This window comes from Cryptomeria japonica, unplaced genomic scaffold (genome assembly GCF_030272615.1).
Source record: "Cryptomeria japonica unplaced genomic scaffold, Sugi_1.0 HiC_scaffold_133, whole genome shotgun sequence".
Classification (NCBI taxonomy): Eukaryota; Viridiplantae; Streptophyta; class Pinopsida; order Cupressales; family Cupressaceae; genus Cryptomeria; species Cryptomeria japonica.
This window is the reverse complement of record NW_026728955.1, coordinates 160,479-177,179: the sequence shown is the minus strand read 5'-3', so window position 1 is coordinate 177,179 and position 16,701 is coordinate 160,479. Positions and strand designations below refer to the sequence as shown.

General features: G+C 62.7%; 3 non-coding genes across 3 annotated transcripts; all 3 read right to left on the bottom strand.

Annotated features, from left to right (window-relative positions):
• Positions 1–84: 84 nt before the first annotated feature.
• LOC131866171 (5S ribosomal RNA) lies at positions 85–203 on the bottom strand. The gene has a single exon (XR_009364802.1). It is a non-coding gene; the product is annotated as a 5S ribosomal RNA (ribosomal RNA).
• A 7,804-nt stretch (positions 204–8,007) lies between these two features.
• LOC131866170 (5S ribosomal RNA) lies at positions 8,008–8,126 on the bottom strand. Its single transcript, XR_009364801.1, has one exon. It is a non-coding gene; the product is annotated as a 5S ribosomal RNA (ribosomal RNA).
• A 7,804-nt stretch (positions 8,127–15,930) lies between these two features.
• On the bottom strand, positions 15,931–16,049 carry LOC131866169 (5S ribosomal RNA). The gene has a single exon (XR_009364800.1). It is a non-coding gene; the product is annotated as a 5S ribosomal RNA (ribosomal RNA).
• Between the last annotated feature and the right edge of the window lie 652 nt (positions 16,050–16,701).

Genomic DNA, 16,701 nt, shown 5'->3' with positions numbered 1-16,701 from the left:
CGGCCCGGCCCGGCCCCGACGAGAACGCAAACGGGCAAAAGGTTTATTCAAATAGCATTGCGACGCCCGGCGAAAAACTAAAAAAGGGTGCAACACCGGGACTTCCCGGGAGGTCACCCATCCCAGTACTACTCCGGCCCAAGCGCGCTTAACTGCGGAGTTCTGATGGGATCCGGTGCACTAACGCTGGTATGATCGCACCCGTTATGAGCTTGTCGCAGTGTGTACTTAGCAAACCGCGACCCACGTGCGAATCCACCCCGGCCACCCACCCCCGTCGAGGTGCACACCCTCCCTCGCGAAGTGCGCCCCGTTCGCCAAGTGTGAGCCCTGCCCGGGTGCGCGCACCTTGCTAGGGCGTCGGGTGTGCACCCGGCCCGGCCTACGTGCGTGCACCTGGAGGGGGCGTCGTGTGCGTGCAGTGTCCCGTCTGCAACGCGGTGCCCACACACCACCTCGGGCGCAACGACCTGCGCTCACATGTGGGCCGAGTGCACCTTGGTGCATGTTCGGGGCGCCTCGGGTGCACGCTCGATCTTGCCCCGGTGCACCAAGGCGCTCGGTTTGCCCCGGGTGCGCACTTGGTGCAAGGTGGGCACCCAAAATAGGGATCAAGCACCAAAACACAAGTTTCGGGATGCAAAATGGGACCCAAGGACCACAAATGCGTTCCAAGACCCATGATGGGTCCACGAGAACAAAAATGTGTTCCGAGACTTAATAAACAAATATTGGGTTTTAGGAGAAGAAACATGCTCTGATGCCCAAAACGAGAATCGACCCCGAAAAGGCCACAGGCCAAAAGTGGGATGCGAGACAAAAAAAAATGGGACCCGAGGACCAAAATTGGGTTCCCAGGTCGAAGACAGGGCAACCGGACAAGAAACGACCTCTAAGGCTCGAAATGAGTCCCGACGACTAAAACTTGACAAGAAGCACCCATCAGGCACCCAACTCGACACCCATGGGATGCCGACCCACCCGGGCTTCCACCTAGCACACCTTGGCACCCACCCACCCTCGCACCCAACCTCGCACCCAACTTAGCACCTTTGAACCCACATTGGCACTCACCCTGACCCTGGCACCTTGGAACCCACATTGGCACTCACCTTGACCCTGGCACCCACCTTTGCACTCACCTTGGGACCCACCCTGGCTCCCACCTCGGCACCCACCCAGACACCCACCTTGGTTCCTTGGCACCCACCTTGGATCCTTGGCACCCACCCCGACACCCACCTTGGCACGCAACTTGGCTACTTGCCACCCACCTTGGCTCCTTGACGCCCACCCCGACAACCACCCCGTGACCTACCCTGGCTAGGGTTGGTGCACACCCACCCTGGTGCCCACCTTGGCACCCACCCTATGACCCACCTTGGCACGCACCTTAGTACCCACCCCGTTACCCACCCTAGGACCCACCCCGTGACCCACCTTGGCCAGGGTGGGTGCCTTGGTGCGCACAACTTGCCTGGGCTGCACACCAGGGCGGGCTCAAGATGGCACCCGCGTTCCGTTTTTTTCACTATCTTTCAAAACGGAAATTTTAAAATCTCATTTTTTTCTTTTTTTTGCCTTTTCTGGAAATTAGTGAAGGCAGCGCATCAAAGGTGCGCAATGCTGGTGCGAACCCGGGAGCGCTCCGATGTGTGCTCCAAGGTGCGGCGTGCACGAAGTTCGAGCCCGGTTTGCCCCGGGTGCGCACCTCGCGTGCACCTTCGCCGGGGTGAGCACCTTGGCTGGGTTGCGCGCCCTGGTGCGTACCAAGGAGCGCTCTGAAGTGTGCTCCAAGGTGCGGCGTGCACGAAGTCGGAGCCCGGTTTGCCCCGGGTGTGCACCTCGGGTGCGCACCTCGCGTGCACCTTCGCTGCGGTGGGCACCTTGGCTGGGTTGCGCGCCTTGGTGGGCACCATGCAGTGCACGAAGTCGGAGCCCGGTTTGCCCCGGGCGCGCACCTCCGCCAGGGTGGGCACCTTGGTGCGCACAACTTGCCTGGGCTGCGCACCAGGAAGGGCTCAAGATGGCACCCGCGTTCCGTTTTTTTCACTATCTTTCAGAACGGAAATTTTAAAATATCGTTTTTTTTTGCCTTTTCTGGAAATTAGTGAAGGCAGCGCATCAAAGGTGCGCAACGCTGGTGCGAACCTGGGAGCGCTCCGATGTGTGCTCCAAGGTGCGGCGTGCACGAAGTCGGAGCCCGGTTTGCCCCGGGTGCGCCCTGGTGGGCACCATGGTGCGCACCAAGGAGCGCTCCGAAGTGTGCTCCAAGGTGCGGCCTGCACGAAGTCGGAGCCCGGTTTGCCCCGGGTGTGCACCTCGGGTGGGCACCTTGGTGTGCATGCCTTGCCTGGGCTGCGCACCAGGGCGGGCTCAAGATGGCACCCGCGTTCCTTTTTTTTCACTATCTTTCAAAACGGAAATTTTAAAATCTCATTTTTTTTTGCCTTTTTCTGGAAATTAGTGAAGGCAGCGCATCAAAGGTGCGCACCTCGCTGCCCACCACGGTGCGCAACGCCGGTGGGCACCCGGGAGTGCTTCGAAGTGTGCTCCAAGGTGCTGCGTGCACGTTGTCGGAGCCCGGTTTGCCCCGGGTGCGCACCTCGCGTGCACCTTCGTCGGGGTGGGCACCTTGGCTTGGTTTGCCCCGGCTGCGCTCCGAAGCGGGGTTATTGGAGCGCCGCCTCTTTTTTTGTCGGAGCGTTTGGTGGGGTTTCTCGCATTGGCTCTTCCGAGGCCCGGTTGCCACCCTGGCGCGCACGAAGTCGGAAGTAGGGTTAATTGCCCGGGTGCGCACCTTTGCCAGGGTGGCACCTTACCTGGGCTGCGCACCAGGGCGGGCTCAAGATGGCACGCGCGTTCCGTTTTTTTCACTATCTTTCAAAACGGAAATTTTAAAATCTCCTTTTTTTTTTGCCTTTTCTGGAAATTAGTGAAGGCAGCGCATCAAAGGTGCGCACCTCGCTGCCCACCTTGGTGTGCTCTGAGGTGCGCACCCGGGAGCGCTACGAAGTGTGCTCCAAGGTGCGGCGTGCACGTTGTCGGAGCCCGGTTTGCCCCGGGTGCGCACCTCGCCTGCACCTTGGCCGGGGTGGGCACCTTGGCTGGGTTTGCCCAGGGTGCGCTCCGAAGCGGGGTTACTGGAGCGCCCCCTCTTTTTTTGTCAGAGAGTTTGGTGGGGTTTCTCGCATTGGCTCTTCCCAGGCCCGGTTGTTGGGTGCGCTCCCACCCTGGCGCGCGCGAAGTTGGAAGTTGGGTTAATTGCCCGGGCGCGCACCTTCGCCAGGGTGGGCACCTTGGTGCGCAAACCTTGGCTGGGCTGCGCACCAGGGCGGGCTCAAGATGGCACCAGCATTCCCTTTTTCTCACTATCTTTCAAAACGGAAATTTTAAAATCTCGTTTTTTTTTTGCCTTTTATGGAAATTAGTGAAGGCATCGCATCAAAGGTGCGCACCTCGCTGCCCACCTTGGTGTGCTCCGAGGTGCCCACCACGGTGCGCAACGCCGGTGCGAACCCGGGAGCGCCCCGATGTGTGCTCCAAGGTGCGGCGTGCACGAAGTCGGACCCCGGTTTGCCCCGGGTGCGCACCTCGCGTGCACCTTGGTGCGCACACCTTGGCTGGGTTGCGCGGCCTGGTGGGCACCATGGTGCGCACCAAGGAGCGCTCCGAAGTGTGCTCCAAGGTGCGGCGTGCACGAAGTCGGAGCCCGGTTTGCCCCGGGTGCGCACCTTCGCCGCGGTGGGCACCATGGCGTGCACGAAGTCGGAGCCCGGTTTGCCCCGGGTGCGCACCTCGCGTGCACCTTCGCCGGGGTGGGCACCTCGGCTGGGTTGCGCGCCCTGGTGCGCACCAAGGAGCGCTCTGAAGTGTGCTCCAAGGTGCGGCGTGCACGAAGTCGGAGCCCGGTTTGCCCCGGGTGTGCACCTCGCGTGCACCTTCGCTGCGGTGGGCACCTTGGCTGGGTTGCGCGCCTTGGTGGGCACCATGCAGTGCACGAAGTCGGAGCCCGGTTTGCCCCGGGCGCGCACCTCCGCCAGGGTGGGCACCTTGGTGCGCACAACTTGCCTGGGCTGCGCACCAGGAAGGGCTCAAGATGGCACCCGCGTTCCGTTTTTTTCACTATCTTTCAGAACGGAAATTTTAAAATATCATTTTTTTTTGCCTTTTCTGGAAATTAGTGAAGGCAGCGCATCAAAGGTGCGCAACGCTGGTGCGAACCTGGGAGCGCTCCGATGTGTGCTCCAAGGTGCGGCGTGCACGAAGTCGGACCCCGGTTTGCCCCGGGTGCGCACCTCGCGTGCACCTTGGTGCGCACACCTTGGCTGGGTTGCGCGCCCTGGTGGGCACCATGGTGCGCACCAAGGAGCGCTCCGAAGTGTGCTCCAAGGTGCGGCGTGCACGAAGTCGGAGCCCGGTTTGCCCCGGGTGCGCACCTCGCGTGCACCTTCGCCGCGGTGGGCACCATGGCGTGCACGAAGTCGGAGCCCGGTTTGCCCCGGGTGCGCACCTCGCGTGCACCTTCGCCGGGGTGGGCACCTTGGTGTGCAGACCTTGGCTGGGTTGCGCGCCCTGGTGGGCACCATGGTGCGCACCAAGGAGCGCTCCGAAGTGTGCTCCAAGGTGCGGCCTGCACGAAGTCGGAGCCCGGTTTGCCCCGCGTGTGCACCTCGGGTGGGCACCTTGGTGCGCATGCCTTGCCTGGGCTGCGCACCAGGGCGGGCTCAAGATGGCACCCGCGTTCCTTTTTTTTCACTATCTTTCAAAACGGAAATTTTAAAATCTCATTTTTGTTTGCCTTTTTCTGGAAATTAGTGAAGGCAGCGCATCAAAGGTGCGCACCTCGCTGCCCACCACGGTGCGCAACGCCGGTGGGCACCCGGGAGTGCTTCGAAGTGTGCTCCAAGGTGCTGCGTGCACGTTGTCGGAGCCCGGTTTGCCCCGGGTGCGCACCTCGCGTGCACCTTCGTCGGGGTGGGCACCTTGGCTGGGTTTGCCCCGGCTGCGCTCCGAAGCGGGGTTATTGGAGCGCCGCCTCTTTTTTTGTCGGAGCGTTTGGTGGGGTTTCTCGCATTGGCTCTTCCGAGGCCCGGTTGCCACCCTGGCGCGCACGAAGTCGGAAGTAGGGTTAATTGCCCGGGTGCGCACCTTTGCCAGGGTGGGCACCTTACCTGGGCTGCGCACCAGGGCGGGCTCAAGATGGCACGCGCGTTCCGTTTTTTTCACTATCTTTCAAAACGGAAATTTTAAAATCTCCTTTTTTTTTTGCCTTTTCTGGAAATTAGTGAAGGCAGCGCATCAAAGGTGCGCACCTCGCTGCCCACCTTGGTGTGCTCTGAGGTGCGCACCCGGGAGCGCTACGAAGTGTGCTCCAAGGTGCGGCGTGCACGTTGTCGGAGCCCGGTTTGCCCCGGGTGCGCACCTCGCCTGCACCTTGGCCGGGGTGGGCACCTTGGCTGGGTTTGCCCAGGGTGCGCTCCGAAGCGGGGTTACTGGAGCGCCCCCTCTTTTTTTGTCAGAGCGTTTGGTGGGGTTTCTCGCATTGGCTCTTCCCAGGCCCGGTTGTTGGGTGCGCTCCCACCCTGGCGCGCGCGAAGTTGGAAGTTGGGTTAATTGCCCGGGCGCGCACCTTCGCCAGGGTGGGCACCTTGGTGCGCACACCTTGGCTGGGCTGCGCACCAGGGCGGGCTCAAGATGGCACCAGCATTCCCTTTTTCTCACTATCTTTCAAAACGGAAATTTTAAAATCTCGTTTTTTTTTTGCCTTTTATGGAAATTAGTGAAGGCATCGCATCAAAGGTGCGCACCTCGCTGCCCACCTTGGTGTGCTCCGAGGTGCCCACCACGGTGCGCAACGCCGGTGCGAACCCGGGAGCGCCCCGATGTGTGCTCCAAGGTGCGGCGTGCACGAAGTCGGACCCCGGTTTGCCCCGGGTGCGCACCTCGCGTGCACCTTGGTGCGCACACCTTGGCTGGGTTGCGCGGCCTGGTGGGCACCATGGTGCGCACCAAGGAGCGCTCCGAAGTGTGCTCCAAGGTGCGGCGTGCACGAAGTCGGAGCCCGGTTTGCCCCGGGTACGCACCTCGCGTGCACCTTCGCCGGGGTGGGCACCTCGGCTGGGTTGCGCGCCCTGGTGCGCACCAAGGAGCGCTCCGAAGTGTGCTCCAAGGTGCGGCGTGCACGAAGTCGGAGCCCGGTTTGCCCCGGGTGCGCACCTTCGCCGCGGTGCGCACCATGGCGTGCACGAAGTCGGAGCCCGGTTTGCCCCGGGTGCGCACCTCGCGTGCACCTTCGGCGGGGTTGCGCGCCCTGGTGGGCACCATGGTGCGCACCAAGGAGCGCTCCGAAGTGTGCTCCAAGGTGCGGCGTGCACGAAGTCGGAGCCCGGTTTGCCCCGGGTGCGCACCTCGCGTGCACCTTCGGCGGGGTTGCGCGCCCTGGTGGGCACCATGGTGCGCACCAAGGAGCGCTCCGAAGTGTGCTCCAAGGTGCGGCGTGCACGAAGTCGGAGCCCGGTTTGCCCCGGGTGCGCACCTCGCGTGCACCTTCGCCGCGGTGGGCACCATGGCGTGCACGAAGTCGGAGCCCGGTTTGCCCCGGGTGCGCACCTCGCGTGCACCTTCGCCGGGGTGGGCACCTCGGCTGGGTTGCGCGCCCTGGTGCGCACCAAGGAGCGCTCCGAAGTGTGCTCCAAGGTGCGGCGTGCACGAAGTCGGAGCCCGGTTTGCCCCGGGTGCGCACCTCGCGTGCACCTTCGCCAGGGTGGGCACCTCGGTGCGCACACCTTCTCAATGTTTTCTTGCCTTTTCTGGAAATTGGTGAAGGCAGCGCATCAAAGGTGCGCACCTCGGTGTGCTCCGAGGTGCGAACCCGAGAGCGCTCCGAGGTGCCCACGAAGTCGAAAGTCGGGTTAATTGCATTGTTTTCCCCGGGTGCGCTCCGAGGTGCGCAACATCGGCGCGCACCAAGGAGGGCTCCGAAGTGTGCTCCAAGGTGCGCACGATGGCGTGCACCTCTGGTGCGCACGATTCGGAGCTCGGTTTGACCGGGGTGCGCACACCTTGGCTGGGTTGCGCACCTTTTGTGCGCTCCAAGGTGCGCACGAAGTCGGAGCTCGGTTTGCCCCGGGTGCGCACCTTCGCCAGGGTGCGCACCTTGATGCGCACGCCTTGGCTGGGCTGCGCACCTTGGTGGGCGCCATGGTGCGCACCTTTCGTGCGCTCCAAGGTGCGCACGAAGTCGGAGCTCGGTTTGCCCCGGGTGCGCACCTTGGTGGGCGCCATGGTGCACTCCGAGGTGCCCAAGATTGGTGCGCACCAAGGAGCGCTCCGAAGTGCGCTCCAAGGTGCGCGCGAAGTCGAAAGTTGGGTTAATTGTCCGGTTTGCCTCGGGTGCGCACCTTGCGTGCACCTTCGCCAGGGTGGGCGCCTTGGTGCGCACACCTTGGCTGGGCTGCGCACACCTTGGCACCCGCGTTTCCTTCATTTTAAATTTTTTTTTTTTACAATCTCTCAAGTGGGAAATTCTATAATCTCAACTTTTTTTGCCTTTTCAGGAAACTTTTGAATGGAGCGCATCATTGGTGCGCTCCGAAGTGTGCTCCAAAGCTCTCTCCAGCTGCGTGCACCTGCCCCGGCCGCGCACCCGGCCCCGCCCAGCTTCGCTCACCTGTCCCGGGCGTCTGGTGCGGAACCTTAGAGTAAGAAACATCACCGTGCACCTTGGCCAACGTGCGCGACTCGACCGAGCGCGCACTGGCCGAGGTGCACACCGATTTCACCTGGGTGCGCGCGCAGCACCTCGGGCGCACCGGGGTGCGCGCACAACGCCCGGGTTGCACCGTGGCCTGTGTGCTCGGGGCGCCTCGGGTGCGCGCTCGGTGTCGCCCCCGCGCGCGCGGTAGTGCGGGCAGCGCACCCCGGCCCGGCCCGGCCCCGACGAGAACGCAAACGGGCAAAAGGTTTATTCAAATAGCATTGCGACGCCCGGCGAAAAACTAAAAAAGGGTGCAACACCGGGACTTCCCGGGAGGTCACCCATCCCAGTACTACTCCGGCCCAAGCGCGCTTAACTGCGGAGTTCTGATGGGATCCGGTGCACTAACGCTGGTATGATCGCACCCGTTATGAGCTTGTCGCAGTGTGTACTTAGCAAACCGCGACCCACGTGCGAATCCACCCCGGCCACCCACCCCCGTCGAGGTGCACACCCTCCCTCGCGAAGTGCGCCCCGTTCGCCAAGTGTGAGCCCTGCCCGGGTGCGCGCACCTTGCTAGGGCGTCGGGTGTGCACCCGGCCCGGCCTACGTGCGTGCACCTGGAGGGGGCGTCGTGTGCGTGCAGTGTCCCGTCTGCAACGCGGTGCCCACACACCACCTCGGGCGCAACGACCTGCGCTCACATGTGGGCCGAGTGCACCTTGGTGCATGTTCGGGGCGCCTCGGGTGCACGCTCGATCTTGCCCCGGTGCACCAAGGCGCTCGGTTTGCCCCGGGTGCGCACTTGGTGCAAGGTGGGCACCCAAAATAGGGATCAAGCACCAAAACACAAGTTTCGGGATGCAAAATGGGACCCAAGGACCACAAATGCGTTCCAAGACCCATGATGGGTCCACGAGAACAAAAATGTGTTCCGAGACTTAATAAACAAATATTGGGTTTTAGGAGAAGAAACATGCTCTGATGCCCAAAACGAGAATCGACCCCGAAAAGGCCACAGGCCAAAAGTGGGATGCGAGACAAAAAAAAATGGGACCCGAGGACCAAAATTGGGTTCCCAGGTCGAAGACAGGGCAACCGGACAAGAAACGACCTCTAAGGCTCGAAATGAGTCCCGACGACTAAAACTTGACAAGAAGCACCCATCAGGCACCCAACTCGACACCCATGGGATGCCGACCCACCCGGGCTTCCACCTAGCACACCTTGGCACCCACCCACCCTCGCACCCAACCTCGCACCCAACTTAGCACCTTTGAACCCACATTGGCACTCACCCTGACCCTGGCACCTTGGAACCCACATTGGCACTCACCTTGACCCTGGCACCCACCTTTGCACTCACCTTGGGACCCACCCTGGCTCCCACCTCGGCACCCACCCAGACACCCACCTTGGTTCCTTGGCACCCACCTTGGATCCTTGGCACCCACCCCGACACCCACCTTGGCACGCAACTTGGCTACTTGCCACCCACCTTGGCTCCTTGACGCCCACCCCGACAACCACCCCGTGACCTACCCTGGCTAGGGTTGGTGCACACCCACCCTGGTGCCCACCTTGGCACCCACCCTATGACCCACCTTGGCACGCACCTTAGTACCCACCCCGTTACCCACCCTAGGACCCACCCCGTGACCCACCTTGGCCAGGGTGGGTGCCTTGGTGCGCACAACTTGCCTGGGCTGCACACCAGGGCGGGCTCAAGATGGCACCCGCGTTCCGTTTTTTTCACTATCTTTCAAAACGGAAATTTTAAAATCTCATTTTTTTCTTTTTTTTGCCTTTTCTGGAAATTAGTGAAGGCAGCGCATCAAAGGTGCGCAATGCTGGTGCGAACCCGGGAGCGCTCCGATGTGTGCTCCAAGGTGCGGCGTGCACGAAGTCCGAGCCCGGTTTGCCCCGGGTGCGCACCTCGCGTGCACCTTCGCCGGGGTGAGCACCTTGGCTGGGTTGCGCGCCCTGGTGCGTACCAAGGAGCGCTCTGAAGTGTGCTCCAAGGTGCGGCGTGCACGAAGTCGGAGCCCGGTTTGCCCCGGGTGTGCACCTCGGGTGCGCACCTCGCGTGCACCTTCGCTGCGGTGGGCACCTTGGCTGGGTTGCGCGCCTTGGTGGGCACCATGCAGTGCACGAAGTCGGAGCCCGGTTTGCCCCGGGCGCGCACCTCCGCCAGGGTGGGCACCTTGGTGCGCACAACTTGCCTGGGCTGCGCATCAGGAAGGGCTCAAGATGGCACCCGCGTTCCGTTTTTTTCACTATCTTTCAGAACGGAAATTTTAAAATATCGTTTTTTTTTGCCTTTTCTGGAAATTAGTGAAGGCAGCGCATCAAAGGTGCGCAACGCTGGTGCGAACCTGGGAGCGCTCCGATGTGTGCTCCAAGGTGCGGCGTGCACGAAGTCGGAGCCCGGTTTGCCCCGGGTGCGCCCTGGTGGGCACCATGGTGCGCACCAAGGAGCGCTCCGAAGTGTGCTCCAAGGTGCGGCCTGCACGAAGTCGGAGCCCGGTTTGCCCCGGGTGTGCACCTCGGGTGGGCACCTTGGTGCGCATGCCTTGCCTGGGCTGCGCACCAGGGCGGGCTCAAGATGGCACCCGCGTTCCTTTTTTTTCACTATCTTTCAAAACGGAAATTTTAAAATCTCATTTTTTTTTGCCTTTTTCTGGAAATTAGTGAAGGCAGCGCATCAAAGGTGCGCACCTCGCTGCCCACCACGGTGCGCAACGCCGGTGGGCACCCGGGAGTGCTTCGAAGTGTGCTCCAAGGTGCTGCGTGCACGTTGTCGGAGCCCGGTTTGCCCCGGGTGCGCACCTCGCGTGCACCTTCGTCGGGGTGGGCACCTTGGCTTGGTTTGCCCCGGCTGCGCTCCGAAGCGGGGTTATTGGAGCGCCGCCTCTTTTTTTGTCGGAGCGTTTGGTGGGGTTTCTCGCATTGGCTCTTCCGAGGCCCGGTTGCCACCCTGGCGCGCACGAAGTCGGAAGTAGGGTTAATTGCCCGGGTGCGCACCTTTGCCAGGGTGGCACCTTACCTGGGCTGCGCACCAGGGCGGGCTCAAGATGGCACGCGCGTTCCGTTTTTTTCACTATCTTTCAAAACGGAAATTTTAAAATCTCCTTTTTTTTTTGCCTTTTCTGGAAATTAGTGAAGGCAGCGCATCAAAGGTGCGCACCTCGCTGCCCACCTTGGTGTGCTCTGAGGTGCGCACCCGGGAGCGCTACGAAGTGTGCTCCAAGGTGCGGCGTGCACGTTGTCGGAGCCCGGTTTGCCCCGGGTGCGCACCTCGCCTGCACCTTGGCCGGGGTGGGCACCTTGGCTGGGTTTGCCCAGGGTGCGCTCCGAAGCGGGGTTACTGGAGCGCCCCCTCTTTTTTTGTCAGAGAGTTTGGTGGGGTTTCTCGCATTGGCTCTTCCCAGGCCCGGTTGTTGGGTGCGCTCCCACCCTGGCGCGCGCGAAGTTGGAAGTTGGGTTAATTGCCCGGGCGCGCACCTTCGCCAGGGTGGGCACCTTGGTGCGCAAACCTTGGCTGGGCTGCGCACCAGGGCGGGCTCAAGATGGCACCAGCATTCCCTTTTTCTCACTATCTTTCAAAACGGAAATTTTAAAATCTCATTTTTTTTTTGCCTTTTATGGAAATTAGTGAAGGCATCGCATCAAAGGTGCGCACCTCGCTGCCCACCTTGGTGTGCTCCGAGGTGCCCACCACGGTGCGCAACGCCGGTGCGAACCCGGGAGCGCCCCGATGTGTGCTCCAAGGTGCGGCGTGCACGAAGTCGGACCCCGGTTTGCCCCGGGTGCGCACCTCGCGTGCACCTTGGTGCGCACACCTTGGCTGGGTTGCGCGGCCTGGTGGGCACCATGGTGCGCACCAAGGAGCGCTCCGAAGTGTGCTCCAAGGTGCGGCGTGCACGAAGTCGGAGCCCGGTTTGCCCCGGGTGCGCACCTTCGCCGCGGTGGGCACCATGGCGTGCACGAAGTCGGAGCCCGGTTTGCCCCGGGTGCGCACCTCGCGTGCACCTTCGCCGGGGTGGGCACCTCGGCTGGGTTGCGCGCCCTGGTGCGCACCAAGGAGCGCTCTGAAGTGTGCTCCAAGGTGCGGCGTGCACGAAGTCGGAGCCCGGTTTGCCCCGGGTGTGCACCTCGCGTGCACCTTCGCTGCGGTGGGCACCTTGGCTGGGTTGCGCGCCTTGGTGGGCACCATGCAGTGCACGAAGTCGGAGCCCGGTTTGCCCCGGGCGCGCACCTCCGCCAGGGTGGGCACCTTGGTGCGCACAACTTGCCTGGGCTGCGCACCAGGAAGGGCTCAAGATGGCACCCGCGTTCCGTTTTTTTCACTATCTTTCAGAACGGAAATTTTAAAATATCGTTTTTTTTTGCCTTTTCTGGAAATTAGTGAAGGCAGCGCATCAAAGGTGCGCAACGCTGGTGCGAACCTGGGAGCGCTCCGATGTGTGCTCCAAGGTGCGGCGTGCACGAAGTCGGACCCCGGTTTGCCCCGGGTGCGCACCTCGCGTGCACCTTGGTGCGCACACCTTGGCTGGGTTGCGCGCCCTGGTGGGCACCATGGTGCGCACCAAGGAGCGCTCCGAAGTGTGCTCCAAGGTGCGGCGTGCACGAAGTCGGAGCCCGGTTTGCCCCGGGTGCGCACCTCGCGTGCACCTTCGCCGCGGTGGGCACCATGGCGTGCACGAAGTCGGAGCCCGGTTTGCCCCGGGTGCGCACCTCGCGTGCACCTTCGCCGGGGTGGGCACCTTGGTGTGCAGACCTTGGCTGGGTTGCGCGCCCTGGTGGGCACCATGGTGCGCACCAAGGAGCGCTCCGAAGTGTGCTCCAAGGTGCGGCCTGCACGAAGTCGGAGCCCGGTTTGCCCCGGGTGTGCACCTCGGGTGGGCACCTTGGTGCGCATGCCTTGCCTGGGCTGCGCACCAGGGCGGGCTCAAGATGGCACCCGCGTTCCTTTTTTTTCACTATCTTTCAAAACGGAAATTTTAAAATCTCATTTTTTTTTGCCTTTTTCTGGAAATTAGTGAAGGCAGCGCATCAAAGGTGCGCACCTCGCTGCCCACCACGGTGCGCAACGCCGGTGGGCACCCGGGAGTGCTTCGAAGTGTGCTCCAAGGTGCTGCGTGCACGTTGTCGGAGCCCGGTTTGCCCCGGGTGCGCACCTCGCGTGCACCTTCGTCGGGGTGGGCACCTTGGCTGGGTTTGCCCCGGCTGCGCTCCGAAGCGGGGTTATTGGAGCGCCGCCTCTTTTTTTGTCGGAGCGTTTGGTGGGGTTTCTCGCATTGGCTCTTCTGAGGCCCGGTTGCCACCCTGGCGCGCACGAAGTCGGAAGTAGGGTTAATTGCCCGGGTGCGCACCTTTGCCAGGGTGGGCACCTTACCTGGGCTGCGCACCAGGGCGGGCTCAAGATGGCACGCGCGTTCCGTTTTTTTCACTATCTTTCAAAACGGAAATTTTAAAATCTCCTTTTTTTTTTGCCTTTTCTGGAAATTAGTGAAGGCAGCGCATCAAAGGTGCGCACCTCGCTGCCCACCTTGGTGTGCTCTGAGGTGCGCACCCGGGAGCGCTACGAAGTGTGCTCCAAGGTGCGGCGTGCACGTTGTCGGAGCCCGGTTTGCCCCGGGTGCGCACCTCGCCTGCACCTTGGCCGGGGTGGGCACCTTGGCTGGGTTTGCCCAGGGTGCGCTCCGAAGCGGGGTTACTGGAGCGCCCCCTCTTTTTTTGTCAGAGCGTTTGGTGGGGTTTCTCGCATTGGCTCTTCCCAGGCCCGGTTGTTGGGTGCGCTCCCACCCTGGCGCGCGCGAAGTTGGAAGTTGGGTTAATTGCCCGGGCGCGCACCTTCGCCAGGGTGGGCACCTTGGTGCGCACACCTTGGCTGGGCTGCGCACCAGGGCGGGCTCAAGATGGCACCAGCATTCCCTTTTTCTCACTATCTTTCAAAACGGAAATTTTAAAATCTCGTTTTTTTTTTGCCTTTTATGGAAATTAGTGAAGGCATCGCATCAAAGGTGCGCACCTCGCTGCCCACCTTGGTGTGCTCCGAGGTGCCCACCACGGTGCGCAACGCCGGTGCGAACCCGGGAGCGCCCCGATGTGTGCTCCAAGGTGCGGCGTGCACGAAGTCGGACCCCGGTTTGCCCCGGGTGCGCACCTCGCGTGCACCTTGGTGCGCACACCTTGGCTGGGTTGCGCGGCCTGGTGGGCACCATGGTGCGCACCAAGGAGCGCTCCGAAGTGTGCTCCAAGGTGCGGCGTGCACGAAGTCGGAGCCCGGTTTGCCCCGGGTACGCACCTCGCGTGCACCTTCGCCGGGGTGGGCACCTCGGCTGGGTTGCGCGCCCTGGTGCGCACCAAGGAGCGCTCCGAAGTGTGCTCCAAGGTGCGGCGTGCACGAAGTCGGAGCCCGGTTTGCCCCGGGTGCGCACCTTCGCCGCGGTGCGCACCATGGCGTGCACGAAGTCGGAGCCCGGTTTGCCCCGGGTGCGCACCTCGCGTGCACCTTCGGCGGGGTTGCGCGCCCTGGTGGGCACCATGGTGCGCACCAAGGAGCGCTCCGAAGTGTGCTCCAAGGTGCGGCGTGCACGAAGTCGGAGCCCGGTTTGCCCCGGGTGCGCACCTCGCGTGCACCTTCGGCGGGGTTGCGCGCCCTGGTGGGCACCATGGTGCGCACCAAGGAGCGCTCCGAAGTGTGCTCCAAGGTGCGGCGTGCACGAAGTCGGAGCCCGGTTTGCCCCGGGTGCGCACCTCGCGTGCACCTTCGCCGCGGTGGGCACCATGGCGTGCACGAAGTCGGAGCCCGGTTTGCCCCGGGTGCGCACCTCGCGTGCACCTTCGCCGGGGTGGGCACCTCGGCTGGGTTGCGCGCCCTGGTGCGCACCAAGGAGCGCTCCGAAGTGTGCTCCAAGGTGCGGCGTGCACGAAGTCGGAGCCCGGTTTGCCCCGGGTGCGCACCTCGCGTGCACCTTCGCCAGGGTGGGCACCTCGGTGCGCACACCTTCTCAATGTTTTCTTGCCTTTTCTGGAAATTGGTGAAGGCAGCGCATCAAAGGTGCGCACCTCGGTGTGCTCCGAGGTGCGAACCCGAGAGCGCTCCGAGGTGCCCACGAAGTCGAAAGTCGGGTTAATTGCATTGTTTTCCCCGGGTGCGCTCCGAGGTGCGCAACATCGGCGCGCACCAAGGAGGGCTCCGAAGTGTGCTCCAAGGTGCGCACGATGGCGTGCACCTCTGGTGCGCACGATTCGGAGCTCGGTTTGACCGGGGTGCGCACACCTTGGCTGGGTTGCGCACCTTTTGTGCGCTCCAAGGTGCGCACGAAGTCGGAGCTCGGTTTGCCCCGGGTGCGCACCTTCGCCAGGGTGCGCACCTTGATGCGCACGCCTTGGCTGGGCTGCGCACCTTGGTGGGCGCCATGGTGCGCACCTTTCGTGCGCTCCAAGGTGCGCACGAAGTCGGAGCTCGGTTTGCCCCGGGTGCGCACCTTGGTGGGCGCCATGGTGCACTCCGAGGTGCCCAAGATTGGTGCGCACCAAGGAGCGCTCCGAAGTGCGCTCCAAGGTGCGCGCGAAGTCGAAAGTTGGGTTAATTGTCCGGTTTGCCTCGGGTGCGCACCTTGCGTGCACCTTCGCCAGGGTGGGCGCCTTGGTGCGCACACCTTGGCTGGGCTGCGCACACCTTGGCACCCGCGTTTCCTTCATTTTAAATTTTTTTTTTTTACAATCTCTCAAGTGGGAAATTCTATAATCTCAACTTTTTTTGCCTTTTCAGGAAACTTTTGAATGGAGCGCATCATTGGTGCGCTCCGAAGTGTGCTCCAAAGCTCTCTCCAGCTGCGTGCACCTGCCCCGGCCGCGCACCCGGCCCCGCCCAGCTTCGCTCACCTGTCCCGGGCGTCTGGTGCGGAACCTTAGAGTAAGAAACATCACCGTGCACCTTGGCCAACGTGCGCGACTCGACCGAGCGCGCACTGGCCGAGGTGCACACCGATTTCACCTGGGTGCGCGCGCAGCACCTCGGGCGCACCGGGGTGCGCGCACAACGCCCGGGTTGCACCGTGGCCTGTGTGCTCGGGGCGCCTCGGGTGCGCGCTCGGTGTCGCCCCCGCGCGCGCGGTAGTGCGGGCAGCGCACCCCGGCCCGGCCCGGCCCCGACGAGAACGCAAACGGGCAAAAGGTTTATTCAAATAGCATTGCGACGCCCGGCGAAAAACTAAAAAAGGGTGCAACACCGGGACTTCCCGGGAGGTCACCCATCCCAGTACTACTCCGGCCCAAGCGCGCTTAACTGCGGAGTTCTGATGGGATCCGGTGCACTAACGCTGGTATGATCGCACCCGTTATGAGCTTGTCGCAGTGTGTACTTAGCAAACCGCGACCCACGTGCGAATCCACCCCGGCCACCCACCCCCGTCGAGGTGCACACCCTCCCTCGCGAAGTGCGCCCCGTTCGCCAAGTGTGAGCCCTGCCCGGGTGCGCGCACCTTGCTAGGGCGTCGGGTGTGCACCCGGCCCGGCCTACGTGCGTGCACCTGGAGGGGGCGTCGTGTGCGTGCAGTGTCCCGTCTGCAACGCGGTGCCCACACACCACCTCGGGCGCAACGACCTGCGCTCACATGTGGGCCGAGTGCACCTTGGTGCATGTTCGGGGCGCCTCGGGTGCACGCTCGATCTTGCCCCGGTGCACCAAGGCGCTCGGTTTGCCCCGGGTGCGCACTTGGTGCAAGGTGGGCACCCAAAATAGGGATCAAGCACCAAAACACAAGTTTCGGGATGCAAAATGGGACCCAAGGACCACAAATGCGTTCCAAGACCCATGATGGGTCCACGAGAACAAAAATGTGTTCCGAGACTTAATAAACAAATATTGGGTTTTAGGAGAAGAAACATGCTCTGATGCCCAAAACGAGAATCGACCCCGAAAAGGCCACAGGCCAAAAGTGGGATGCGAGACAAAAAAAAATGGGACCCGAGGACCAAAATTGGGTTCC